The 27,809-nt window shown below is 34.6% G+C and overlaps 1 protein-coding gene and 1 long non-coding RNA gene across 16 annotated transcripts in view; one reads left to right on the forward strand and one right to left on the reverse strand.

Annotated features, from left to right (window-relative positions):
- The window catches only part of SLC39A10 (solute carrier family 39 member 10), a 136,256-nt gene extending 123,290 nt beyond the window's left edge, over positions 1-12,966 (reverse strand). For all 10 annotated transcript variants that reach the window (XM_074215460.1, XM_074215454.1, XM_074215458.1 and 7 more), the window contains exons 1-2: positions 12,859-12,966; positions 12,443-12,510 (exon numbers count right to left, since the gene is read on the reverse strand). The gene's annotated coding sequence lies outside the window, so the exon portion shown is untranslated. The remainder of the gene's footprint in view (positions 1-12,442; positions 12,511-12,858) is intronic.
- Positions 1-27,809, forward strand: part of LOC141507616 (uncharacterized) — a 196,972-nt gene that overhangs the window by 35,263 nt on the left and 133,900 nt on the right. For all 6 annotated transcript variants that reach the window (XR_012474200.1, XR_012474201.1, XR_012474205.1 and 3 more), the window contains exons 2-3: positions 21,889-21,945; positions 23,638-23,780. This is a non-coding gene — a long non-coding RNA (uncharacterized LOC141507616). The remainder of the gene's footprint in view (positions 1-21,888; positions 21,946-23,637; positions 23,781-27,809) is intronic.

Genomic DNA, 27,809 nt, shown 5'->3' on the forward strand with positions numbered 1-27,809 from the left:
TGCTCAAACTATTAAAACCAATGTATGAATTTAATATTTAAAGTGCTTTGGAAACCTTAAAGTGCTGTATAAAGGCTAGTTAACATTAGTAGTAGTAGCTATTATTATTATTATTATTATTAGCAAGAAGGAGTAGTTTACTTTTTTTCCGGATAGCAAGAATTAATTTTCCTCAAAGTTTCTCTTTTTACTTATTTTTTTAAGGTTTTTGTAAGGCAAATGGGGTTAAGTGGCTTGCCCAAGGCCACACAGCTAGGTATTAAGTGTCTGAGACCGGATTTGAACCCAGGTAAGGTACTCCTGACTCCAGGGCTGGTGCTTTATCCACTACACTACCTAGCCGCCCCTTTACTTATTTTTGATACTAAACCCAAGTTAAGACTATTTCTGTCAACTTTGGAGATTAGTTTGTTTTCTTTCCACCAAGAAAATCAAGCAAATTTAACTCCAGGGGAAAAGGGACACTATAAATTTTATTTTTTTTTATTGATGTGACCTTATTACTTGTGTTGAGTCAATGATACCACAAAATGATTGCTTAGTAGATATTCTTACCACTACAGACTTCATCATTTTCAGCATCACAAGTGTTTGGGCTTTGACAAAGAGTGACGGAAAACAGGATTCTCTTGTACATAGAAAGCTAGAAAGGTCATAGAAAATGGATATACCTACTCTATATCATCCTCAAGAAGAACATATTTGAGCAGGCTCTAAGGACTGGTTCTCAAATGATTAGATTGCCATTCCATTAGGGCCTATCAGACTAAAACCAGGCATTTTCAATTCTGAAATTTTCCATTAATAAAGGCAGAAGTCTGATCCACAAATGAGTTCCTATTGCTTAACTGCAGCAATTAAAGGTTCTAGAGTCCTATTTGCTTTTTTTTTAGTTTTTTTTTTTTTTTGCAAGGCAAATGGGGTTAAGTGGCTTGCCCAAGGCCACACAGCTAGGTAATTATTAAGTGTCTGAGACCAGATTTGAACCCACTTACTCCTGACTGCAGGGCCAGTGCTTTATCCACTGCGCCACCTAGCCGCCACCCCTATTTGCTTTTAAGAAGAAAACTAAAAAATTCTCCCGCATAAGATAAACTGGGAAAAGTCATGCTATGAACACATTGGATTTTTTTTTTTAGCATTTTAAAATAATTTACATAAACTAATTGTGGAATGTGCATCAACAGATTACTGAATGGGGAAGAAAAGAGATAAGTATAATTCTGCTTTGACTTCTGAAGGGATTTACTTTGAATTTCTTTCCTTCTATAGTTAGACCAGTCTCACTAATGGAGAAGAGTTTCTAAAATTATCAGCTTCAGATTAGAATCTCAATAAATCCTTTTCCTAGTTTTGATCTTCATCTTCTCTTTTGACTTATTTGCTTCTCTTTACTATTATTGTGCAGTTTGCTTTTGAATCTGACAAAAATCTACTTCATAATTCAAAAACCATGTTTATATATATATTTGCAAAACACTCTCCTTACCTTTGTCTTTTAGAATCCTAGACTCCTTTAAGGGTCTGCTCAAGCTCACTTTTTACCTGGAGCTTTTTCTTATTGCTAAGATGCCAGAGCCTTCCATTTCTCCAAATTATATGTTATCTATTTTGTTTACAGTAATTATGTACCTGTTGTACCCTTTAACTAGATTGTAAGCCCCTTAAGGACAGCAGGGAATGTTTCTCTTTTGTCTTTGCATCCCCAGTGCCTCAAACAGAGTCCATCTAGCACATAAAAGACATTTAATAAATAATAGATTGATTAACTCACAATTACCCTGTGGAAGATAATATAATTATCTCCATTTTACCCATAGGGAAACTGAGGCTCAAGAAAAGTAATTGACTTGGGTCAAGCAACTTGTAGGCATTTGACATTCCTAATTCTGAATCTAGCATGTACAAGTCTAGCATTTTCAATAGGATTTCATATTGCTTCTCTAATTATAACTGGCATGAAAAATGTTCCTTTAGGGCAGTGGCTCAGACCATAATTACCCTTTGTAAAGGGTAATACGTATAGACATCAGTTTATTATGTACATCTAGAATTGATAAAATTCAGGAATTTCTTTACTCTTCAGACGTGTTCAGAGGACTTAATATCTCCTGAAGAATTCCTAGCAGCTATCTCCTCTGCAGAAATTTAACTTCTGGTAAGAATGACATTTACCAGAAGCATTTGGAAGATCACCTGGTGAGATATCATGAATTCATCCATAACATTTATTCTTCATTTTCTCCCCCACTCTCTATGTTGGAGAATCTGGATAGGTGGTCTAAAACTGAGTTGTCTATCTATTTTAAGAGTTTGTATAGCTTTTAAAAAACATTTTATTTATTTATTTATTTTTCCAACTACATGCAATGATAGTTTTCAACAATCATTTTTTTTGTACGGTTTTTGAATTTCACATTTTGCTTGCTCCCTCCCTCCCTTCCCTCCCCGTCTCTGGAGACAGAAAGCAATCTAATTCATTATGAGTGTAAAACTATGTTAAACATTTGTCCATATTGAACATGTTGTGAAAGAAGAATTGATTTGAAAAGGAAAAAACATTAGAGGGGAATAAAAATATAATACATAAGACAACTTTTAAAAACTGAAGATAATAAACTTTGTTCTGCATTTAAACTCCATAGATCCTTCTCTGGATATGAATGTTATTTCCCATCACAAGTCATACCTTTTTATTTTTTATTTTTTCATAACTTATTAAAGAAAAATACTTTTAAAGAAAAATACTCCTTTGATTTCATGTATTTGTCACTTCTTCCATCACAAGAATAATTACTCCCTTTCCTTTCTTGTGTATTTCTTATACATTCCAGGTTTTAGCTGCATGTCTACCCTAGCCACAAGTAAGAGTTGATTTATATTTTGGTCTTTTTCATCTTTATTTTTGTCCTACTTAACTTTAGCACAAGGACTTACTTTACCAAGATACTCATTTCACTCATCAAGGTTGATTACCACATTTGGGGAGAAGTAGAATGTCCTTGATTGAACCAATCAGCCTATCTCACTGCACAATTTGCAAAGATTTCTTCTGATCAAGTTTTGTGATATTCAGGAAGAAAAAAAAGTACTTGTTTGAATTCTTTTTACCCAATTTATCAAAATTATACCAAGATACATAACTTATTGTTGAGTCAAATTTTTTCAGAAATTTATCTATTGCTTCCTCCCTCTAGGATTTTCAAAAGGTCAAGTCATGATAGAATTTTGATGCAGTTATGAGGGATAATGGGAAAAGGGCCTTCATTTGTCAATTGGTTATTTATGAAAAATGTTTTAAAATGTTATATATTGGATATAGAATCTGAGGGCTTGGATTTCAGACCTAACACTCACTGGATGACCTTGAGTGAATAATCCATTCAGTTGTCAAATTAATCATCCTAAAGCACAGGTCTAATCACATTCTCTTATTCAATAAACATTAGTGACTAGATCATCTCTAGGATCAAATATTTACAAATGATTCCCTCCTATCTTTCTAAATTCTCAGATCTCTGCTTGATTCTTCCTTTTCTCCCTGTCCACTTCCCCCAGGCACTTTGTGATCCAGTAGCTCTGTCCTCCTTGGCATTCCTCAATTTTCCAGACTTTAGGCAATTCACTGGCTGTTCCCTATTGCCTTGAGTATATTCGAACTTCTTATCTCTACTTCCCAGTTTCTTGCTTTTCTTCCACATCAAGCTAAAAAATCCCATTTTCTACAATAAGTCTTTCCTCATCCTTCTTAATGCTAGTGCCTTTCCTATGAGATTTTCTCCAATTTATATTGTATATATCTTGTTTATACATAATTGTTTTCATATTGCCAGATAGTGAGCTCCTTGACAGCAGGGACTCCTGTATTGTCTGGTACATTATAGGCACTAAATAAATGTTTATTGATTTACCGACTAAATCTCTCTGAGTATCATTTTCTTTCCATATAAAATGATGGAGATTGTGCTCACAGAGGTGTCAGAGTGGAGGCTGTGGGCCACAAGCAGCTCTCCAGAAAGCAAGTACTGTTTAACAGAATAAACAAAAGTACAATACAAGAGAGATAATGCTAATTTGTGTGTTTCTGAGACAATATACAGCCTGCTAGGTTTAGTTTCTATTTGAGTTTGATAGCACTGATCTAGATGACCTTTGAGGTTGCACCTTAACTACATTTTTGATTCAATCATCCAGGTAGCATAGGAATCCTTTATGTTTTTCTAATGATAATGATTTATTAAAAATTAGAGCAAGGGGATGGGCCCTGGTTTGTCTTCAGATAGATTCTGGTGATACTGATTATTATAATTCAGATTTTATAAGTTAAATGGAAAGTATTTGTCCAGAAATCCTAATTATTTGTTATTGTGTTAGAAAACAATCTAGGTCTAAAACTTATTTTTCCCCAGAATGAAGGCTGCTAAAAATGGATTTTTTCCAATTATCTCTGGATATCTCAGATCTCCCACTAATTTCTTTTGTGCATCTGTTGAACAAATTGTCTACTTTTCCAAGTGGGATTAGCACTGTTTAGAAACTCTAGCTATTAGCTATGAGTATAGTGTCCTCTGTGGGTGTTTTGCTTATTCTTCTGTCTTAGCAAATGCCAGTTGCTTTAGTATCATTAGATATGGGGAGCAATCTGGAGTCTGCATCTTAAATGCAAGTCAATTTTACATTTTTTAGAAGATATAAATAAAACATTAGTGATAAATAGTAAATGACTGCAAAATAATTTATTTCAGTTAGACTTAACTAATTATGAAACCATTCTAATGAGAATGCTATTGTAATCTTGAAAAGATATGTATTTAAAGTATAAAGTGAGGTATAAAGATGGTTTTGGAGTTAGAGGATTTAGGTTCAAATCCCACCTTTTCAGTGTGTCCTTGGAGAGATCATGTAAACACTCTTGTTTCTGATTCCTCATTATAATGATCGGTTATTTCTGATTCCTCATCTCTTATAATGATCGGTTATTTCTCAACTTTTTCGAGAACACACTCTCATGTACATTTTTACTTATAAATAACACAAGGTGTTCCAAAATTCTCGGTGCAGTTTTTAGGCTTTAATAGTTTAAATAGATGTAGAACTGCACCAATGATTTAGTAACTGAAACTTATGCAAAACAGAAATTTTAAAAAGAGAACTTAAAGATGTAATGTTATTTGATATTAGAGTTTTTAGGAAGCCACTGGAGTTTACCAAACAACCCAACCAAATCTATTGAGGGTCCATCATTAGGTTTGGGTTGGAACTTGTGTATTGGATGATTCGGAGAAAGAAAAGAATTGAGGTAAGGGAACCAAGTAGAAGACTATTGTAATAGTCTAGGGTGAAAGGTGATGGGGGCCCAAACTAGGGTGGGGATAAGTTAAAAAAAAGGAAACCTAAATGAAAAATTGTGGGGTAGAAATGTCAAAATTTGTCAGTTAATTGAAAATGAAGAGTCAAGTATAATCCAAAAATTCAAACCTAAGTTACTATGAGAATGGTGGTTTCCCCAGGGGAAAAAAGAGAAGTTCAGAGGAGGGGAACGTTTAAGGGGAAAGAATACAGTTGCAACCTATCCATACACTCTTATTCTGTGCTACTCACTCCCACAGAAAAAATACATAAAAGTGTATGTGTCTAGGTTGAGAATCCATTTTGTATTAAGACTGCCTGAAACATCCAGGAACTAAAGGGGCAAAAGTTAACACTGGAGGTGGGGAGGGCAGGGGATTTTGCCTGGGGGTGGTTAGGTTATAGACTTCCTATGCAGCAGTAAGTATGAAGGAGAGAATAAAGGAAGGGAGATCCAAGGGGGTTTTATTTTGTTGGAGACAAACCCATGAGTATCTTGGGGTGGTAAGGAGAGTATGCTATTCATCTTTCTACCTTCAGATGGATTGATCTTGGGCCTCTTGGAATAAAGACAAGGCCCCTTTGGTATCATTCTTTGACCTCAGAGATCTTACTTTGGTGAATACTGGACTGGATAACCTCTAAGGTCCTTTCCAGCTTTAAATCTAATGCACTGTCTGGTATGTGGCCCATAAATAAGAGATATTAGAAATTGGGTTGGAGGTTAGTGAAGTATTACCCTTGTCCCAAAAATAGCATAACTCTTCCTTGGAAAATTAGGAACATATCCTACTTTCTATCAACATTCTTAACTTCTCAAAATAATTTGTTACCCAGTGATAGTGGAAACAGAGAGATGTTATACATAATACTTTCCAAACATCATCTTCCAAAATGCTTTATTGTCTTACTTACATATTATATGCCATATTGAAGTTATCTTTGACTCTTGAATATCACCATGACTTTTTCTCAATTTGTTCAATTTGTGTGACTGCTATATTTCACTTTAAGGAACACCAGATGTACTCTTGGTTGTATGATTTTGCTATCCATTATTGATAATAGAGGGGGCAAACTTTGTTATATGGATACAGATGATTGCAGAAACTTCTTTCTTTTTAAATTTTGCAAAATTCTTCTTGAATTTTTAACAAATGGGGAAAGGGGGAAGAAAGTATAGTACAATGGGAGATTTGGTTCTATCTCTGGATACAAAATTAACTAAACCTGCTTCAGGCCCCTTCATCTTTGATTATTTATTGTAAAATGAGGGGGATCAGACTAGGATGGGATGATCTTTAATGTTCCTTCTGGTTCTGAAATTCTGTGCTACTATTCTTTTTACTGAGACATCATATGAAATTATAGTTCTTTCTTAGCAGTCAGTAAGTATTTACAAAGTATTTATTAAATTCAATACATTCTCCTAAACTTTAGGGATACAAAGACAGAAGACTGAAATAGTTGCTAATCTAAGGAAGTTCATATTCTAAAGGTGATATATACAAGTTGTCAATCAGTGAACAAACACCTATTAAGGGCTTACTGTGTACCAAGCACTTTATTAAGTTCCAGGGATATAAATAAAAGCAAAAAAGAAAAAAAAGACAGTCCCTGTTCTTAAGGATTTTATATTCTCATGGGATGAAGGGAGGAAGGCATAAAAGAGGGAGAGGGCAGGAGGTATCTATGTGGCTAAGTCAGGAGGATAATGAGAAAATGTCCCTTGCTTTGGATCTATTTATTTTGATATTGTCTCTCTCACTAGACAGTAAAGTCCTTGAGGGCAGGAACTGTCTTTAACTTCTTTTTATGATCTCAGTGTTTAGCATATTGCCTGATACTTAATGGGTGCTTAATAAATCTTCATTGATTGACTGATTGATTGATTGAGAACAGAAAATATGGCTAGATTTCTAATTTCAAGGAGGGAACTCTGATTATTATTTAACCAGAAACTTGACTACCAAATTTTTGATCACTGTACCTCATGAAGTATAGAAAGATTGTAATCTACTTTTGCAAAGAGAGTAACCCTAATAATGGAATCAGGGATTTTTTTTGAGGCTAACAAAGTTCTTTTGGAGCAAATTTTAATTTACAGAATAATATTAATATTAATACTATATTCTTATGATTTTAGGTTCAAGTCTATTGGAAACAATTTAATACCACTTACCAATATCCAAACCATTTTTAATTTGGAGAGAAATATGTCCAAACTCACACAGTACCCTATGTTCTTTGGGAGATTTCAGGCAGCAATTAAGGAAAAGACCCATTCTAGGTTAATATACCACTTTTTTTCCTCCTGGATCATTCTCCTAAAGGAAACTCTAGGGATCCTCCCATAGTTCTATTTGGAAAAATCTAATTGAATATAAAGTACTAAAATTGCCTCATATCTATGGAAGAAGGCCCTTTCCTTGGGCATTTCCTAATGTCATTGGGTAGGGAAAGCAATGATTTTTATCTTGGCAAGAACTATAGGCTAAATAATTACCCTTAATCCATTTCTCTAAGAAAGGTCTTTTTGTCTACCACCTGCCTTTCTAAGGGCCTTTTCCCAGAAGAAAAGGACTTCAAAGTGAAATATTATTTCTTAATATTTCTAAGGAAAACAAAGAAGGTTATAAATATTCTTTTATATAGAAAAAAGAGAATGAAATAAAAAGTGGTGTGAAAGAGAGGTTGCTCTATAGATAACAGATAACTAAAATTCTGAGCTTAAGCTTGTTGGGTCATGTCTCTTAGTAGATCATCTTAGTTTCTATGGGTCAACACATATATCCAGTTTTAGGGACAGAAATACACTATCTGATCACATGTAAAACTCTATCTGAGACTCCTATCAAATCTTCTATTTGAAATGAACAATCTGGAACACTAATAGTTTCAACACTAAACCAGCACGTCTTTAAATGATTGGAAATGTCATCTATTTGATAGACTTCCTCCCACCTTTTCCCTATTTTCATGTTCTTGTTCCTCCCCCCCTCCCCCCAGCAAGATGATCATTTATATATATTTGGAATTAAAGAAACTTTACAATGTTAACATTTTTGTCTTTGATTTTGGTGCTTGGGGAGCATAAATACTATCCATTACTCAAAAAAAAGAAGACCCCATAGCATTACCATGCTTGTATCCCAAGTTTAATTAGAAGTCAAAACAGGAAGTACCATTGTTAATAGCTAGAAACATAAAAGTCATAGGTTTTTAAAACACCTTAGATATTTCTCCCCATGGCCACATTTTGAATGCAGGAACTGTGGGTGGGACCATATGGCTTCCTGCATTTCTCTTCTACTCAAAGAGACATTATTTATTTTTGTTTTTAAATGTAGTTACAGGGAAGGTATTTAGCTTGTTCAGAAGGGAATAGCATCCAGTTCCTGTTTAGGACATATTGGCATCAGTGGCTATGTACCATTTGTGGCTAAGAAGAAATGGCTGGCATGGCTAAAATACCATCTTTTTGTTAAAAGTAAAGGCCAGAGGTCACTTTCCTAAATGAACATTTGAAAATTTTTCCTGATAATTTCTATGGGAATTTTATATAATTTATGTCTATAGTCAAAAATACTTTTATGATATTACAAAGGAGAAAATATATTTATCTAAAGATTAATGGCATCAATGGCTAAGTGTTAGATATTAGGATAGCATAAAGTCATTTTAGATGAAGGGAAAAATTCATTTGAATCCATAAATATTGGAGAGAACTAAATTGTTGTTTTAGGTATCTGAAATGCTGAACTATTTCAAACTTGATAGGTTTTTGCTTATCTTATCTGTCTGAAAGCAAGCAACTATCTTAGGAAGAAATATAGACTTTTAAATATTAGCATTAGTTTATTTGAAAAGGAATTATATCTATCTTAGAAAAAATTTTCTTCATTAAAACTGGTCATTTTCAGATTAAACCTGTTCTAAAACAATGAGTAGAGTTTTCCAACCAAAATGTTTAATTAGATGTCATTCTTGACTTATGGAGTGTCAATGGACTATATAAATTAATAAAATGATGAATGAAGACAAACCACCATCTTGACCATTGGAGGCAGTTTGATGTAGTAGATAAAATACTCTCAGGTACATGTGAGTTGTAGGCCAATTTCTGTTGCTAAAAGTGTGATCTAGAGCAAGTTACTTAATCATTCTGAGCTATGTTCATTCATCTGTATCTACCTCCCAAGGTGAGGTAGTGAATGCAAAATGCTTTGCAAATTTTGAAGAGCTTTCTTAATGAGGCCTATTGTGATTGTTAGGGCAATTAGGAGGCAGCAATGGATAGAGAACTTTGTTTCCTTCCTGAGTTCAAATCCAAACTTAGACACTTATAGTAGCAAGTCACTCCTATCTCAGTTTGCTTATCTGTAAATTGAGCTATAGAAGAAAATGGCAAACCATTCCAATATTTTTGCTAAGAAGATCCCAAATGGGAATCAGACATGACTGAACAACAGCAACAAATAACAAATTATGATTGTTAGAGTAGCTATAATTCTAGTAATGGGATGAAACTTGCATTATGTAATAATAACTAGCATTTAAATAGTGCTTTAAGGAAAGCTCTCGGCAAATATTAACTCCTTTGATTCTCATAGCAATACTGGAAGGTCTATGCAATTACTTTCCCCATTTTACAGATGAGAAAACAAAGGTGAAGAAACTTGTCCAGATTTCAAGTCTTTCAAATTGAAACCTATGAATTAAAAACTCTAAGTTCAGGACTCTATCTCCTTTGTCCTTCTTTTTATAAGTACAAGACAAGGGACCCAGAGTCAGTTTGCAACTAGGTTACCTTTTGACACTTTAGAGTTTTTGAATTTCTTTTATTTTGGTTTATGTTCATCAGTTTTAAAAAAGGAGAATGAAACTTCTGTGGCTTCCTGTAATTTTAAAACCATAAAAGACCTAGTGTTTCATCTAATGAATCTAATACTCTAAAACAAAAGATGAGAAAATGGAGATTCAGAAGAAGGGTAAGTGACATGACAAAAATCCTATAGCTATCAATGACAGAACTGGGATATACTCTAGAGGCTAGACTATTGCTTTGCTAGTGAGGGAGCAAGATTAAGCTGTTCTTAGTAAAGCCATTTAATGGTAAATGACCCATGTGACATTTAATAACAACAGCAAAAATTTGAGATATTTTATCTTCCTGCCAAAAGGTATTGGAGGTAAAATCCCTTTAAAATAAACTCCACAGGACACTGGAGTTTTAAAATTTTGCAGAAATCCCAGTCTATAGGGTTTAGACAAGTCCTTACTTAAGTAATTCCTAGATTCTTTTATGTGCTCACTGTCTTCTTGCTGAGTGCTTTGGGGGTTTGTCACAAAATCATGGATCATTAGAGTTGGAAGGAACTTCTGAGATCATCTAACCCAATTCCTTCATTTTACAGTGAGGAAACTGAGTCCAAAGATCCCAAGTGACTTGGAAGTTAATCATTATTTTCTTTTGTTGGAAACTTGAGGTAAGAACCTCAACGTGGATCAATCACTAAACTTCTTGGGCCTCACTTTTCTAATCTATAAACTGAGGATAATAATAGCACCTTCCTTTCAGGGATGTTGTAAGGATCAAATGAGAGCTATGAGGAGGATAATGTCAGTAATGATGAAGATTAAGGGTAATAGAGAGTTGAAGGACAATGCTTCTGAATTTCAGGGTCAAAATAATTATTAAGAATGTTTAGAATTGGGGCAGCTAGGTGGTGCAATGGATAGAGCATAGGCCCTAGAATCAGGAGGACCTGAGTTCAAATGCAGCCCCAGACAGTTAATAATTGCCTAGCTGTGCAACCTTGGGCAATCCCATTGCTTTAAATAAATAAAATTTAAAAAAAAAGAATGACAAAAATCTTGAGAGAGAAAAAAATATACTAATATCCCCCAAATAAGAAGACAATCATGAAATTACTATTATAAATGCCTGTCAAAATGAAAAAAAATCTAGAGGTAAATGGAGTGATGAGAATTGATAATCTGATTCATTCCTTGGGATACATCATACCTAAGTAGAACAGCATAAAATCAGTTTCATTGCCTGTAGAAACACAAAGCTTTTATCACATTTAATATGTATAGAATGGATGAAAAAAGATTTAATTTGATGCATGAGTTCATTTACATAACTCCAGCTCACAAAAGTTTTTTGAGTTTTGCATAAGAAAGTTTCTTTGTTTTTCAGAAATGTAAATGTCACAGTACAAAACCCAGGAAATAAGTAGTGGCCTTAAAAGTTATATTCAGTTGCTTCTGAGGCACCACAAGGAATATTTAACTATGAGATTTTGTTCTGCCTCTCATTTTTTAGATTTTAGATTTGTTCTATCTCTCATTTTTTAGATACTCAATTATCACTTAACTCCAATTATGTTTTAACCTGTTTCATTGAATTCAAAGGACTATGTAAAAAGCTTCATAACGTTTTCAACATTCACTTTCAAGATAAGAAATATATATATATATATATATATATATATATATATATATATATATATAATGAATCTAATACTCTAAAACAAAAGATGAGAAAATGGAGATTCAGAAGAAGATTTATATATATATATTATATATATAAATGTGTATGTGTGTATATATATATACATATACATATATATGTATGTATATATATATATATATATATATATATACATATATATATATATATAGTTTAGTGTCTTTCCCTACTTAAGCTTCAAGAAACAGTTCAAATTGCATCTAAATGAAAAGTGGATCAAATGATTACAGCAACAGGATGGAAGTATCAGTATGGCATTTCCCTCCACTTTATCATATTCTCACTGATATGAATCCAAACAATTGACCAAGCTTTGTTAAAGCTTGCCTTTATTCATTTGCTTATAGAATCAGCTGATTCCTGGAATTTCTGCAAAAGTAAGCATTCTCTTAAAGGACTTAGAAGATGGTTCAGAGGAAGAACTAATCTATTTTTTTCTATTGAAAACTATAATCAATTTCTTTTATTGGGTAGGTATATTGGAAAAAGTCAGAAATGTCATAAAATAAGCAAACAAAAAAGAACTTTTCAAGAATATACAATTCTTTTGCTTACCACCCTCAAATTACTCCAAATTGAAGTAGCCAGAATCAGGATTAGAGACTCCAGATTTAGGTTCTCATCTGAAGAAGAAAGCATATCATCAGAGTTATATGGTTCTAATATAACACTGTAGTCCAAAGTATAAACTTTAGTTAACACCTCATTGATTTTGTTACCATTATTAAACAATGTTATACAATGCCATCTAGTGACCAGCATACTAGTACTTTGATGGGGTGGTGTGGGGTGGGGTGGGATGGGATGTGGGAGAAGTCTGGCGCATTCTCTAACAACCTATTTAAGAGAATAAGCATTAGGATATATATATATACATATATATGTATATGAAACAGCAGTATTGTAATGATTTGATTTATTATTGCTCATATTTTGGGATCTTTATTTTAAAATACTCAATTATCACCTACCTCCAAGAATGATCTACCTCCTTCTGCTGTAACCTCCCTTATCCGTCCAGTCTGCAGTTAAACTCAGAACTGATCCGTACTCCCCAAGCAGCAGCACCCACTTTAGTAACAGGTGGTGGAGGTGGAGCACTTTACCAACCAGTCACAACAAATAAAAAAATGTACTTCAAAAAGAGTACTGGAATGATTCTTAAAGCAATCTGTGCCAAAGAGAAAATAAACTGATGGTAGTTCAAAGGCTAAAATCAAAATAGGACACTTGGAGATTGGAGGAAATCATCTTTGATTTTCCCTAGACTAGTGCCTAAGGGTGCCTGATACTGTGGCTTGCTCTTTGTACCAGATTTTTAATGAAAGTTCTAAAAATCTCTCTATGAATGGCTTTATGCCCCAAAAGGATATATTTTATCCATTATTTCTCACCTTTTGCAAACAGATGGCATGAATTATTTTTGAAAAAAAGAAAGAAACCAACAATCTGTCTGTTGCAAAAAGCTCAGAATTCAAGGAAATTTTTGGGGCTAAATGACCTATTTGTCTGCTGTTAGTTGAGCCACAGTGTTGCTACAATGGACAGTTTTAAGAAAATAAAATCCTATTCTTGGTGTAGGTATAGCCTTAAAAACCTTACAAGAATATTTGTAATACCAGATGATCTAGGAAAACATCAAGTTGAAAACCTTTATGAAAAGAAAATGCTTATCAAAATCCACAGCTTTGAGTGTATTTGACTGTTTCTTTTTATTGTTGAATACATGCTGTGATCACAGCACAATATGTGGAAATTGCATAATTGTTATTTCCACAAATCAAAGTCATTGGGCAATGTGAAGACAACATAGGGGTCCATTAACTGTTGTTTAAAAAAAACCCTAAACAAAACGTTTGAATCTGCATGTGTTCCTAAAACTTTCTTTGTCTATACTACTGCCCCACCCCCCTCTACTTTAATTCTAGAATTTTCTGTTCCTTCAGTATTAGCCATTGCCAAACTTGTTTTCTAAGAACTGACTATGGATTAAAGTCCAGTTTAGAGCTATGGCCACTAATTATATTCAAACATTTTAAGTTTCACTTATTTTACCTGAATCTATTTTGCTTCTCTGGATAAAGAGTTTTTGAATTCAATAAAAACCCAGCCTTCCCCACCCCCACCCCCTCCAAAAACAAACAAAATTAGCAGATTATTTTTAACTTCCAAGAGGTCATAGAATTATAGAAATAGAATTAGAAGGGCATTTAAAGGCTTTCTAGGTAGCACTCTAATTCACAGATGAGGAAATGGAGTCCCAGAGATGTAAATGACTGTGGCAGAGCTAGAATTTGAAGCCAAGTCTTACAACTCCAAATCTAGCATTGTAGGGGAAAGAATGACTGCTATAAACTTGTCCTATTATAGGTTTGCACAAGACTGGAAAATAATCTCTCCTTTATACTGTTGTATTGTATCCTTTAAAAAGGGCATAATAGTAGAGGGGATATAAAGTTTTTGATGGGTTGTGGGAAAGGAGACAGTTTACTACAAGAGTCATTCATTATTTTCAGTTTTTTCCTTTCTATATTTTCATTGGTATCTGCCCACCATAAATTTCTCTCCAGTTCATCTTACATTCAATGGTCAAAGCTATTTTCCTATATGGCTGGTCTGACCATGTTGCCCTCTCTATATAGTAGCCATCAGTGGTTCACTATTACCTCAGGATCAAATATAAAATCCTGTCTTTAAAGCTCTTCATAGCCTGGCCTCCCCCTCCCCTCTTTCTAATCCTCCCCACTCCCCTCTGAATCCTCTAATCTAGGATCCAGTGACACTGGTTTACTAGCAGTTTCTAGACACTAGACCCTCTATTTCCCAACTCTGGAAATTTTTACTATTTATTTCTCATGCCTAGAATATTTTTCTCCCCTCATCCTTATTTCCTGGTTTTCCAAGGCTTCCTTCAAGTACTCTCTAAAATACTACTTTATACAGGAAGTCTTTCATAATCTTTCTTAATTCTAGTTCCTTTCTCTGTATTTTCTAGTTATACTGCATATTGCTTTTTTGTACATAGTTATTTGCCTGTTGTGAGCTCCATTAGGGCAGGTACTGACTTTTCCCTTTATATCTCCAAAGATGAGCTCAGGGTGTGTAACATAGTAGGTACTTAATGTTTATTTATTGATTCTCTATTAATTTCCAACTCCCATTTATATATTGTCTTAAACTATTACAATGAAAGCTTTCTGAGGGCAGGGACTGTCTTCTTTGTGTTAATATTTCCTATATTTAAAGTAAATAAAAAACACAAATTCTGTTCTCTCTGTCTCTGTCTCTCATATAGATGCAAGTATGGCCCATGTAATATAAAATTAATGAATCATGAGTGACACAGATAGATAGATATCAGTCCATCCTGTCTGAAAGGGAGATTATGATCTGTCTTTGTAGGGAATAATGGAATCATGATTGGTCACTTGTTCCTTCACTCTCTTATATTTAAGAGGGTTTGGAGCCTAGAATGATAATCTATTTCCCACACATCATCTAGAAGTAGAATTTTCTTCTCAGGTTTAAAGTAAAAGTCACTTTCCATGATCACTCCCAAGTGGAAGGTAACACTTATTCTTACCAGATTAGATACTTCCCACTAAACATCTAGTGCATAAAAAGTCTCAGACAATGAACAAACTCAGTTATCTAAGCAAATGACATACACAAGAAAAGATGAGACTTCAAACTGGAAGCAAGAAAAAGTCTTAGCTTCATCAAGCCGAGAATGATCTCATTAGGGAAGTCCACTGTTAACAGCTTTTAGGATAATAGATGCTGGAAGTCAAGAGATAGGTTAGGATCTATCTTCCTCAGATGTCTACCAAGGAGATCTCCTTCTTCCACCATTTAAAAGTTTGCATGTTACCTCTCTTACCTTATCTTCCTTGACTCTGCTTCTCTCTCTCTAGTCTCTCCACCTTACATGTCACAAGCTTAATGGTCTGTTAACCATTCAGAAGCCGGAAGTTGAGTCTCTCTCTATTCTGCATTCAGTTACAACAGGCTACTCCATGATATTGGGAGAAGAATCAAATTTCTCTCTCCCTCTCTCTTCCTACTTCTCTCCCTCTCCCCCCTCCTATCTTCTCTCTCTTTGTCTCCGTCTGTCTGTCTGTCTCTGATTCCATCTCTCTTTGTCTCTGTCTAACAATTTTTTACTTTCCCTCAGGATCTAGACTTTTTTTGGAATCTAAGAAAGGAAATCGACAGATTGTTTTATGAGCAAAATGCAATTCAATGTTGTTAAGAGAAATTTTGCATGAATATTCTGATGCTTCATAATTCATGGTACAGCTCCAGCTTGTTTTTTCCAAGCTTATTTTACATTACTTCCTTTAGCACACTATATATTCTAGCAAGACTGACTTCCTTGTTGTTACCTTGTCATAACATTCCATTTTTCAGCTCCTTACTTTAGTTGAAACTCTTTTTCATTCATCCTTACCTTCACCTCACCCCCGCCCAACTCCAAGGCTCTGCTTGAGTTGACGCTCTTTCACACAACCTTTCCTGATTTCTTTGTAGTTGTTGGAGTTCTTCTTTCCATCACCATATAGCTTTGTATGCACATAAATAAACAAACAAACAAATAAATAAATATATACACAAATACATAACTACATAAATAAATTAATTAATATACTCTGAGAATGCAGAAACTATATGTATAAACATGTATATACATATATACATACATATGTGTATATAGAATACAGAAACTATATTTTTCTAGTGCCTAGTATAGTGTTTGCCACATAGGATGCACTTGTGAAGTATTTGTTGAAAAAATAAATTAGGAATGATTCTCAACTAACACTTAGAATTGCATTTTAAAACAGAATTGCTTTCTGTTGGTCCTGCTCTTGGTGACCTCATTTGAGATTTTCTTGTCAGTTTCTGCTCCAGCTCATTTTACAGATGAGGAAGATGAGGCAAACTGGTTTAAATGACTTGTCCAGCATCATACAGCTTGCAAGTGTCTGAGGCCAGATTTGAACTTAGGAAGAAGTCTTCCTGTAACTGATCCCAACAGAATTGTACTTTGCGGTTAATTTATATCCCTCATTTCTATATCATAGACTACATATTTCTTTAAGGAATGCTCTTTCATTGCCTTTTAAAGGTCATTTATGTTTATTCTAAGACCAACATCATAAATTAGCTTATGCTAAAAGTTGTTTTTTCATATTCCATCATTAGCAATCATTTCCCTAAAATGCCATATTTGTCATATAGGCTAGGAATGAATGCCATGCTGCTCTTCTATAATTTCTGTAGTCAAGACTTTAAAGAGGTCCAAGCATTTGATTGTTTAAGTGGTAGGGATCTGGAGAATCCCTGATCAATTTGAAAGAGTCCTTCATTAAAATTTGAAAAGATTTCTGAATGTGGATTTTTGTTAGGTGACTTTTAAGGCACACCTTCCCCATGGAAGGTGAACATGCCCTCTAGCACCCTAATGATTGAGTTTCTGAGACTAGGGCTGCTTTTCCATGTTTGGCAGATGATCAGCTGCCCCATCTCCTCCATCCTGCCTCCCCCACTTATAATAAAATAAAATCATTGTTCTCTTTGTCTCTCTCATGGTTCCTTTCCACCTTTCAAGAAAGTTGACCCAAATTCTTTGATAGGGAGGGGGTAGTGGGGTAGAGGGCACGAGGGGAGGAGAGAAGTTGGCTAGAGTAACTGTTTACCCACTGGTGGTTTTCTCCTCCTCTAGAAGTAGATAATGTCAAGCTGCAGCGAAGTACATGGTGAATGACATTTGTCAGCCTCCCCTGAATAAGGAGATCCATGTTCTGGGCACTTTTGCTTTTTGGTTTTCTTTTCTGAGGACATTTATGGATTGAAGAGTGAGCTTCCCTGGATTGTGAATCTGGTAGCAGTTTGGACAAAGAGAGATTTCCTGTAGAAGTACATAGAAGAAAAAAAAAGATTTTGTAGTCACATGGCCCCCAGTTTGAGAGTTACTAAATTCAAAACTTTGGGGTTTGGATTCTGTAGAGAACAAAGAAGATGCTTCTGATGCAGTTGCTCCACCATGTAATTTCTATGGCATATTTGGATGTGGGAGAGAGAGAGAGAGAGAGAGAGAGAGAGAGAGAGAGAGAGAGAGAGAGAGAGAGATTGATTTCACTTTTGGAATGGCTTCATAATGTCCCCAAATTCATTTTCCTTCTGAGAGTGAACTGATAGGCTACTTGAATAGTTTATGTGTTTTCTATATCTATTTATGGGATCCTCTGAGTCATTTGTATCTTATTTTTGAGGAGTTAAATGAAATCTCTCTTGTGCTTTGCTTCCATTTGATTTTTGGAGCCCTTATACAGGAGCTGGGGACACCATTACTCCCATTTAGGAAAACCTAGATGTGAGCTATACCATGATGATGCCAGGATATTTTCCTGGAGCAACTCCAGCTGGGTGCATTGAGCCAGAATCCTAACCCTAACCCTGGCCCACAGGTTCAAATGTTTCCTTGGCAAGCAAAAACAGTTTAACTGGCATAGTGCTGGTGTAATATGATCTAGAGCCCTAAAGGTAGATAAATATCTCTGAAACAGAGTGAACTGGCTAGTATTCAACTTTACCAGGATTCTTGAGGAGCTGTTTATTGAGAAATATAGTCTCTTTGAGCTTGAAGGGAACTTTAGATGTCATGTGGTCATTTCTCTCTGTTTAATAGAAACTAGGTGACACTCTAGATAGTTATCTATATTGAGCTGAGGGGATCTTGCTTCAAATTCAACTTCAAATACTTGTGTGACATGGGGCAAGTCACTTTACTTATGACTGCCTCAGTTTTCTCATCTGTAAAATAGAGTTAATAATAATACCTAACTTCTAGGATTGTTTTGGGAATAAGTGAGATATTTGTTCAGTGCTTTGTTAACTTCAAAGTGTTATATAAATGTAAGCTATTATTGTTAGACTCAACAAAGTGAAGTGACATCTAAGTTAGTTGCATAATATTTATGTTTTTGTATTTTCCTTCAGTGTTTAAATTAATTGGAAAAAAGGCATAAATTCAGGTCTATTTACACTTTTTGTCTGTTCACAGTATGGAAGTAGTCCAAAGACTTTTAGAATTTCTGGGCTTATGTGTGAATCAAAGATTCACCCAATCTCTAGTTACATTAATATTTTTTCAATTAGGGAGGGTTCAATGTATTCATAAAAACAAATCAGATTCTGGATGACTAAACTGAGAATGCAAACAAAAGTCTGTTAAAAGTCACAAAAATACTCATATTTGAACTAGTTATTCTTTGGTTTCTGAAGTATTCTGTAGTATTATTCCTTCTGTACCATGTCCCTTGCCCCCCCATTTCTTGTTAATTGTGACTAGTCACCATCATGTACCTTCTTCCTGTTTGAGAAAAATCTGCATAGCTTTTTTGAAAGTAGAGGATTTGGGAGGAGATATTAGTCTTCCAGGTCATATCATAGGGCAAAATGAAGGTCATGCACCATGGAGACAAACAGAATAGCAGAATGAAGATTCATTCAACTCTGTCAGAATATATTTAGCCCCAGTTCATTGAGGAGAGAAATAAGGAAAATAGAAATGAAGAAAGATAAGGGGGCGACATGGTGGGTAGAGGGGTCTGTAAAGTGTAAAGTGCCTACTTTTCTGGATTATACGCATATATTCTCTAAATGCTATCTTCCTTACTTTCTTGATGTGACTTCTTTAAGTCATTCATCTTGGTCATTGTGCATTCAAAATCAAAGCAGAGACTAAAAAAGTCAACAGAAAAGATGAAGGATTATATTAGAAATATCATGAATAAAAAGGCAATTTGAAAATGAATAGAATAACTATTATTTGATAACCTTCCTGTGATTCTTTGTCTGTAATCAAGTTTAATTGAATTCAATTCACTTTGATTCAATTCAATGAGCATTTATTATGTGTGTAAGGCACTGTATTGGGCACTGGGGATAAAAGAAAAAGATGAGATTGCTGCTGATATCAAAGACCTTAATATATTATAATATAGGGGTGTATTAAATATTATTCTTACTTTTAAAAAAATAAAAATGTCTATTCTTTCAAGTTATTGAAATACTTGATTTCTAAGGCTCTTCTAAACATCACCAGGATTTTTTTTGTCAATTTTCATGATTTGAAAAAAACCAATAACAACTAAGCTATAATAATTTTTGGAAAGCTAATTTCCATAGGCTCAGATTCAGATCTAGACAAATAGCTTTAAGATCTAAGGAAACCCCAAAGGTACTTGTCAGCTTTTCTCCTTTGAAAGGATAACTGTTGTAATTAATACCAGACTACTTAAGGCATGGGAAGTGCATAGTAGAAAGAGACCTGCAATTAATCACTCAGGATGTGTCCCTTAGGTAAGGACATGCTGAAGGGAAGCAGACTTTTCACATTTTACTTTCCCAGGCAAGGGGAAAGAATCAGCAGGAACACAGCAGGTATCTTGTAAAATCACTAGGAAAGGCCCTACAACCAAAACAAAGAAGGATAAAGAAAATTATTGCATAAAAGCACTGGCAATTTGCTTTAGTTCTATAATGGCAAACACTCCTGGAGATAGAAACCCCTTGGAGTTTGACCTTGTATCTTTTCCTGAAGATAGTTGGCTTTCAATTTTTTTTCAGTCCCTCCTATTGCTTTTTTACCCCATTGTTTAAAGGATTGATGGGAAAGAAAAAGTGAAATGACATTTAAAAAAACTTTTAAGGGACACACATGCTAAATATAATAAATAATAATAATATATATCATTGATATGGTACTTTAAGGTTAGAAAAGCACTTCATATATATGTGTATATATATATATATATACATACATAAATATATACAGATATATAAATTTTATTTGATCCTCACAATAGCCCTTGAGTTAGGTGCTATATTATCATACCTCCTTTATAGATGAGAAAACTGAGAACTGGAGAGGTTAAGTGAGTTGCCTAGGGACACAAAGCTGGTACATGTCTGAGCCAGGATTCAAACTGATATCTTTCTGATTTAAGGTCTACCACTCCATCTACTATACCATCTAGTTGACTCTATTGTGAACAGCTTTTAAATCAAACAGGAGTAAAAGCTAAGAATAAAAGATCTGATATTTATCTAAACCTTCATAGTAGCATTTTTAGTAGTAAAAAGTCAGAAATAAAGTGCATATCCATTAGCTGGGCAATAGTCAACTACAGTGAGCAAATGGAGTGGAATATTATTGTATAGCAAGAATTGTTAAATAGGAGAATTGAATTGAACCATGAGAAGACTTATTTGGACTAATGATAAACAAAATTAGTGGAATTAGAAGAATACTCAATGACATCAACAATATAAATCAAAATATGAGCTATTTGAATAATTGAATCTCCAAGATGGGACTTGAAGAAGAGTTAATAAAGCAGAGTAGGAAAGGGAATTAAAACAGCTCCATCAAAATGCTGCCTACAATGTCAGGCTGTAGGCACAAAGTTGATTACTTTGACAACTTTTGTCATTAAAAGGGACACTTTCAGTTTGGAGTTGGGGAGATGATAACTGGGAATTTTTGCAATACAAAACCCAAAAGTCTTCAATAAACGTATTTAAAAAATTAAGTTGAACAATTTAGACATTGTTACTTTTAAAAAAGCTCTAGGGGAAATGCTCCCTTTAATGAATTAGATTACCTCCAATTAATATTAATATAATTAATATAGCTAAACTCCATGGCTTTCAGTTCTAAATGTAGACATTTCTAAACTTGCTCTTATATTAAATAGTTAAATGAATAGCATGAACTTGACTATGGAATTTGTACAGTTCTTATAGATCCTCACCATCTATTTTAATATTTTAATTACTGCAATATTTTTGTACCAAAGACCATGGGCACTCTTTGATCTCTGCTACTGGTTCGTGAGAGATCTCCTTGTTTGCATCTATAAAGCTAGAGAGTTTTCATTCATGGAATTTCATTTTATGTTTTCAAGTCACTTTATTGAATCTCCTTTTCTTAGAATCCAGATTTCAGCAGGCGACAATGACAAGCAAGACTAAGACCCTGGCTCAAAGGAGTAAGTAGACTTGAATGGTTTCTGTGTGAAAGACAGTCTTCTACCATTGTTTAAATCATTATTGTGGGAATCAACTTTTCATGAGAGAAAAAGAGAAATGCTTTGGAGAGAAAAATTCATTCTTTCTGATTGGAAAGCAACAGATTAGTCAGAAGGAAATGTCATGGAAAAGTGAATCTCTCACCCTCTTCCTACTTGGGGTTGTGCTAGGTAATCTTCCCCATCAAAACTCAGGAACTGTGCACAGATGGCCTTGTGTTCTAGAATGGTAATGTTAAGAGGTTACATAAAATATTCCAAAGTATCTCTCACTGATTAGTTCGGCCAAGCTAGTTACTCACATCAGACTATGGTCTGAATATATTGTATCTCCTTTGCTTATTTTCTTTGGAGTCTGAGATCTGAAACTTAAACTTTAGAGATTTAAACCAAGTTACTATCGCCAACATCAAATGAAATTAATAAGTGCCCAAGTCAGGAATTATAATAACCTAGATTAGAAATTTTGGTTCCAACAAACATTTTGTACTTCTAGCCTTACCCATGCCCCAATTTCCATCTTTACTATACTCTTTAAAAAAAAAGTCAAAATCTCTGCTGAATGTGGCACCTGTATTTTATAGTGTTTCAAGTCACCCATTTGATGCCCTCATCTCTCCTGGCCTTTACAGTCACACAAAAGCATTGTAACTTATTTTTTAAATAAAGAGAAGCTATAGAATATCCTCATGGACTTTGATTTTGTTTGTCCTTTTTTCCCCTGAAGAAGTCCATGACATCAGAGAGATGATACTATTTTATGCATATGAACTGGATTTGAATGAGGGGGATAGTTGCTAAGTCACGGTCCAGTGGCCAGAAATGAATCAGAATGACTGGAGATGGATCTGGATGTGAGATAATCAGGATTAGTGATTTACCCAAGGTCACACAGCTAGGAAATCTGAGACTAGATTTGAGTTCAGGTCCTCCTGACTTCAGCACCAGCATTCTACCCATTACACCATCTAGTCTTGGATGAGGAAACTCCATTATAGATATGTCATTATCTTAAGGGAGAGAACGTTTAGTTCTGTAAGACTTGGTTTTGTCATTTATGAGTTGAAGTTTATCCTAGCTCCTTAACAGGATGCTGCATTGACAAATGGAATCATGTGTACAGTGTGCTTTAAGTGCCTGAGGAAGAGTCTGTTTATGTGAGTTATTATTATATATTATTAACTGCCAGATGCCAAGAATCTACATTTCCCAAGGACAAAACTAAATACAGAACACAGATGCCTGGATTCTAGATCACTGGTAAGCTCTAGGGAAAATAACATATGGTAGAACTATGTTGATAAATGTGCTAAATACATATTTAAATGATAATCTGACAAGTGAAATTATAGTGATACCTTTGGGAGAGTTCAAGAAGAGGCAAAATCAATTGACATACTGGTTAGTGACGAAGAATGACCCAAAGGAGGCAAGGATTCATTTGAATTTGGAATATCTCCTTCCTGCACTACATAAGGTAGTAACAATTAGAATGGAAGACACCCATTCTCATTATCACTGAAGCCTGGTAACAGGCCACTTCAAAAGCAATGCCTATTTCTCAATAGTAGTGTGGACATTTCTTCCTTTAATTTGGCATAGAGTGGGACAAGGACTAAACTTGTAGGAATTCAACTGTTTATTTTTCTGTAGTTCCTTGTAGGTGTCAACATGGATTAAGAAGCAGGATCAAAGCTGAAAAAAAAGTCACATGGAATGAAATGCTGTGAAGCAGGTTTTCTGTATTGGGGAGAAAGATCCTGTATGGCCTTTACAATGAACAATATGTTATTAAGGTACTTTGGACAGGGGGAAGTCAGTTGCTCAAAGCTTACAAGGAAGATAAAACTGCTTTCCATCTCTTGTGGCAACAATAGAAGGGATGTTTGGTGTAAATTCTTTCTGATATTTATTTGTTGGGTTGGGGGAGATTCTTGAGATAGAAATATTGCTCCTGCTTCTACCATGACTGGGGCAGCTAGGTGGCACAGTGAATAGAGCATCAGCCCTGGCATTAGGAGGACCTGAGTTCAAATCCAACCTCAGATAGTTGACACTGGCTAGCTATGTAACCCTGAACATGCCACTTTACCCTGATTGCTTCACATCCAGATCCAGTTGTCTTAATTCTTATCTGGCCACTGAATCCAGAAGATTCTGGAGGAGAAAGTGAGACTGGTGATTTAGTTCAGAACCCCCTCCCTCAAATACAATCCATGACTTGCTTGTCATGGCATCACCTCCCTGATGTCATGGTCTTCTTCCAAAATAAAGGACAAACATCATCATCATTTTGACTGGGGAGACCAATAAGACTTATATTCCAAATGGATGGAATTAAATGATACTCATAGACTTTTTTATAATCCAGATTTGGGATGAAAGACAGGCTTTTGTTTGGACCAATGTGGGGATTACCACAATTACTAGGGTGTAGAAAGTAACGAGGAAGGCATACTCTTTTAGTTTGTGCTTTGATACTTGAGATTCTTTTCCTCTTGTTGAGATAGAAGGAGTGGTTGTGGCAATGTGAATCATGAGTATTTGTCTTGTTACTTTCCCTTTGAGCCATGGAACCATGAGGACATCCTTATATTATTCTTGGAATTACCTTCTTGCTTACCCATTTAAAGGAATTTTTATATCTCCCAGGATCCAGGTGTCACTTGGTATGGTTCCACAGAAAAACTGAGAGTGTGTCCAAGAAAGACAATTTTCTCTGGTTAAAGAAAGAAAGGATTTTAACATTATGTGGGGAAAAAGAGGAATTTGGGTATAACTTGATATTGTTGATAGGACTGGAGTGAATGCAAGGTATTGGCATGCTGGAAAAATGAGGAACTTGACTACAGATTCTATAAGTGGACTTAAATGTTTTTAAAGTTCTCTTATCTGCTGTATTGAACATCTATGCCTGGGAAGAGTGGACAACTTTCTCACATTGGGGAACATTCAAGAGCTCTGGAATATCATTCCTATCTCTGCAATAATTTGGATCCGGGTAGATGGAATTTGAAGCATCTGAGAGACCTATGCTGAACCATCTTTTTCTTTATGTTAGGAATAGAGCTGTTGTTGTTCAGTCATTCCAGCTGTGTCTGATTCTTCACAACTCGATTTGGGATTCTTCTGACAAATATACTAAAGTTGTTTACCATTTCTTTCTCCAACTCATTTAACAACTGGGAAACTGAGGCAGATAGGGTTAAGTGAAGCCCCAGTTGTCAATTAGCTAGGAAATGTCACATAGCTAGTAAATATCTGAGACCAGATTTGAACTGAGAAAGGTGAGTCTTCTTGAATTTGGGCTTGGATTTCCATTCACTGTGCCACTTTGCTGCCCCCAGGGGTAGAACTAGGAGATAAAAATGACTAGTTTGTCAATCTTATCAATTTAATCTTATCAAGCTGTAATTTTAATAAGAAAATGTATTTGTCTAAAATGACAAATAGTTGGAATAAAGATTTAAAGACCATTTTATTTTTTAATATTTGCAATTGTATGTCCCCTTTCATCCTCTTCCAAGTTTCAGACCTTGACCGGGGTCTAGACTTAAGTGTGGAAAGGTCAAGTGAACACATACTAGGAGAACATAAATGCTCATTCTCCTTTTTTTTCTTAAAACTGAAGTCAATTTTCCCCATTGATCAGAGGATTAGTTTAATTTCTTTTTATTGTACTTGTTAAAATGAACTAAATTGACTAATTCCTTCAATACCTTTTAGAGAGAAGGAAAGAAAGAAAAAAGAAAGGAAGAAGGAAAGAACCATTTATTAAGTGTTCACTAAAATTGTCAGGCAATGTGCTTTGCAAAGATTATCTCATTTAATTTTCATAACAATCCTGAGTGGTAGGAATGCTGCTGTCTGCTTCAGTTTTTTTTGCCTAGAGTCAAACATCTAGGCAGTATCTGAGGCTAAATCTGAACTCAGGTTTTTCTGACTCCAGGTTTAGTGTTCTAACCACTTTGTAATCTAGCTGAGAAGAGCAAATTCTCCCTGGTCTCATTAGAAAAGAATCTAGTGTTTGTTCATTGTAGATGATGCTCTTGATTTTCAAAAGATACTATTTACCATATTAAGGAAATTCCTGTTTCTTTTCATTAAGACATAATTCTGATGCTAATATTTATGAATTTTACTACTCAGCAGCCAAAGGTAGTTGAGATCTTTCAACAAGATAGAAAAAAAGAGGAAGTTGAATACAGACACTAAATAATTGATGAAAGATACACTGTACAAAAAGCTTGCAAAGTGCTTTACAGATTACCTCATTTGATTCTCATAATAATCTTATTATGTAAGTTCTGCATTATTAGTATTATTAGCTTTATTTAACAAATGAAAAGACCATGGTTCAAAGAAGATAAGTGACTTGCCTAGAGTCCCATACCTGTTAGGTTATTGAAGTTGGGATTTGATTTCACATCTCTTCTGAAACTAGATTCATCTCTCTTTTTATCATACCTATATTATCCCCCAGTATGGGAAAGAAGGAAGGAAGGAAAGAAGAAGGGAAAAAAAGGAAAGAAGGAAAAAAAAGAGGAAGGGGGAAGAAAGAAAGGAAAAAAAGCAAGAAGGAAGGAAAGAAATAAACAAACATTTACTTACTCTTTGCTGGGCACTGTGCTAAGCACTTTACAAATACTCTCATTTGATTGCCTCAACAACCCTGTGCAGTGGTTACTATTATTACTCCCTTTTTACTGTTGGGAAAACAGAAATAGACAGATGTGAAGCGACTTGCCCAGTGTCACAGAAGTAGTAAATACCTGCTGCTGGTTTGGAACTCAGGTCTTTAGACTCTAGGTACAATGCTTTCTATTGTAGGATGCTACCTAACCACCTTTAAAAGCTTGTTTAGCTTAACTTTTTAAGAAAACCTCATTCATGTAACCCAGATTCTTAGCCAAACCTGGGACTAGTTACCTTCACTGTGACTATAACATCATAAGGGGAAAGGACAGATCCCAAATATGTTAAAAATGAAGGTTGGCAAATTACAAAGTGAGGCTATTGTCAAAGAAGAGATAATGCAATCTCCCCTACTCCTTTGGAGAAGGATGTAGGGAGTACATGGTTGTGAAACACTGCATATGATGTCAACATTTTTTAGATTTATTGATTGGTTTTGTTGAATCTTTTTCTTTCTTTTAAAATTTTTCTTTCCTAAAAAAAACTTTATTATAAAAGAGGAAAAAGAAGACGTTCAGACAATGTAAAAACAAAACATATCAGAAAAAGAACATGTTTAATAGATTTTGTTTGGATACAATAGACACTTTTCGAAGAAACACCCACACAACTACCCATGATAAAAGTACATTTTCTGAAAAGAATTCATTTAACAAATGTTAAAAGGAAAAAATGTATCTTTTAACTTTGCTTATGTGGTATTAGTATTGATAATTATATTTAACCAGACTTTTGTTGATTGTCAACATTGATTTTATTTATATTTTTTGTAATTGTGTACATTTTCCTTTTGACTGACTTTTTCATATTTAACATATTTAAACAAAGATAGGAAAAATAAATGAACTCAACCACACTGTACATTTAAAAATGATTATGACTTATTGTAATACATTTTCCTTTATACATATATAACCTGTAAATAGATATAGAACTAAATGGATAAAGAATACCGATTGTCAAGACAATTGCCTGTAATTGGGCAGTACATTTGTTTCTATAAGAAATATAGCCTGTAGAGACTTTACAGAAGGACAGTGAACACCTAGTCTCAGATCAAAATATGAAGGAGAGAGAGAGAGAGAGAGAGATTTACTGCATTTGAGAAATGGTGCTATGGTTTCAATGAT

The sequence above is a fragment of the Macrotis lagotis genome, chromosome 1, assembly GCF_037893015.1.
Source record: "Macrotis lagotis isolate mMagLag1 chromosome 1, bilby.v1.9.chrom.fasta, whole genome shotgun sequence".
Taxonomy (NCBI): domain Eukaryota; kingdom Metazoa; phylum Chordata; class Mammalia; order Peramelemorphia; family Peramelidae; genus Macrotis; species Macrotis lagotis.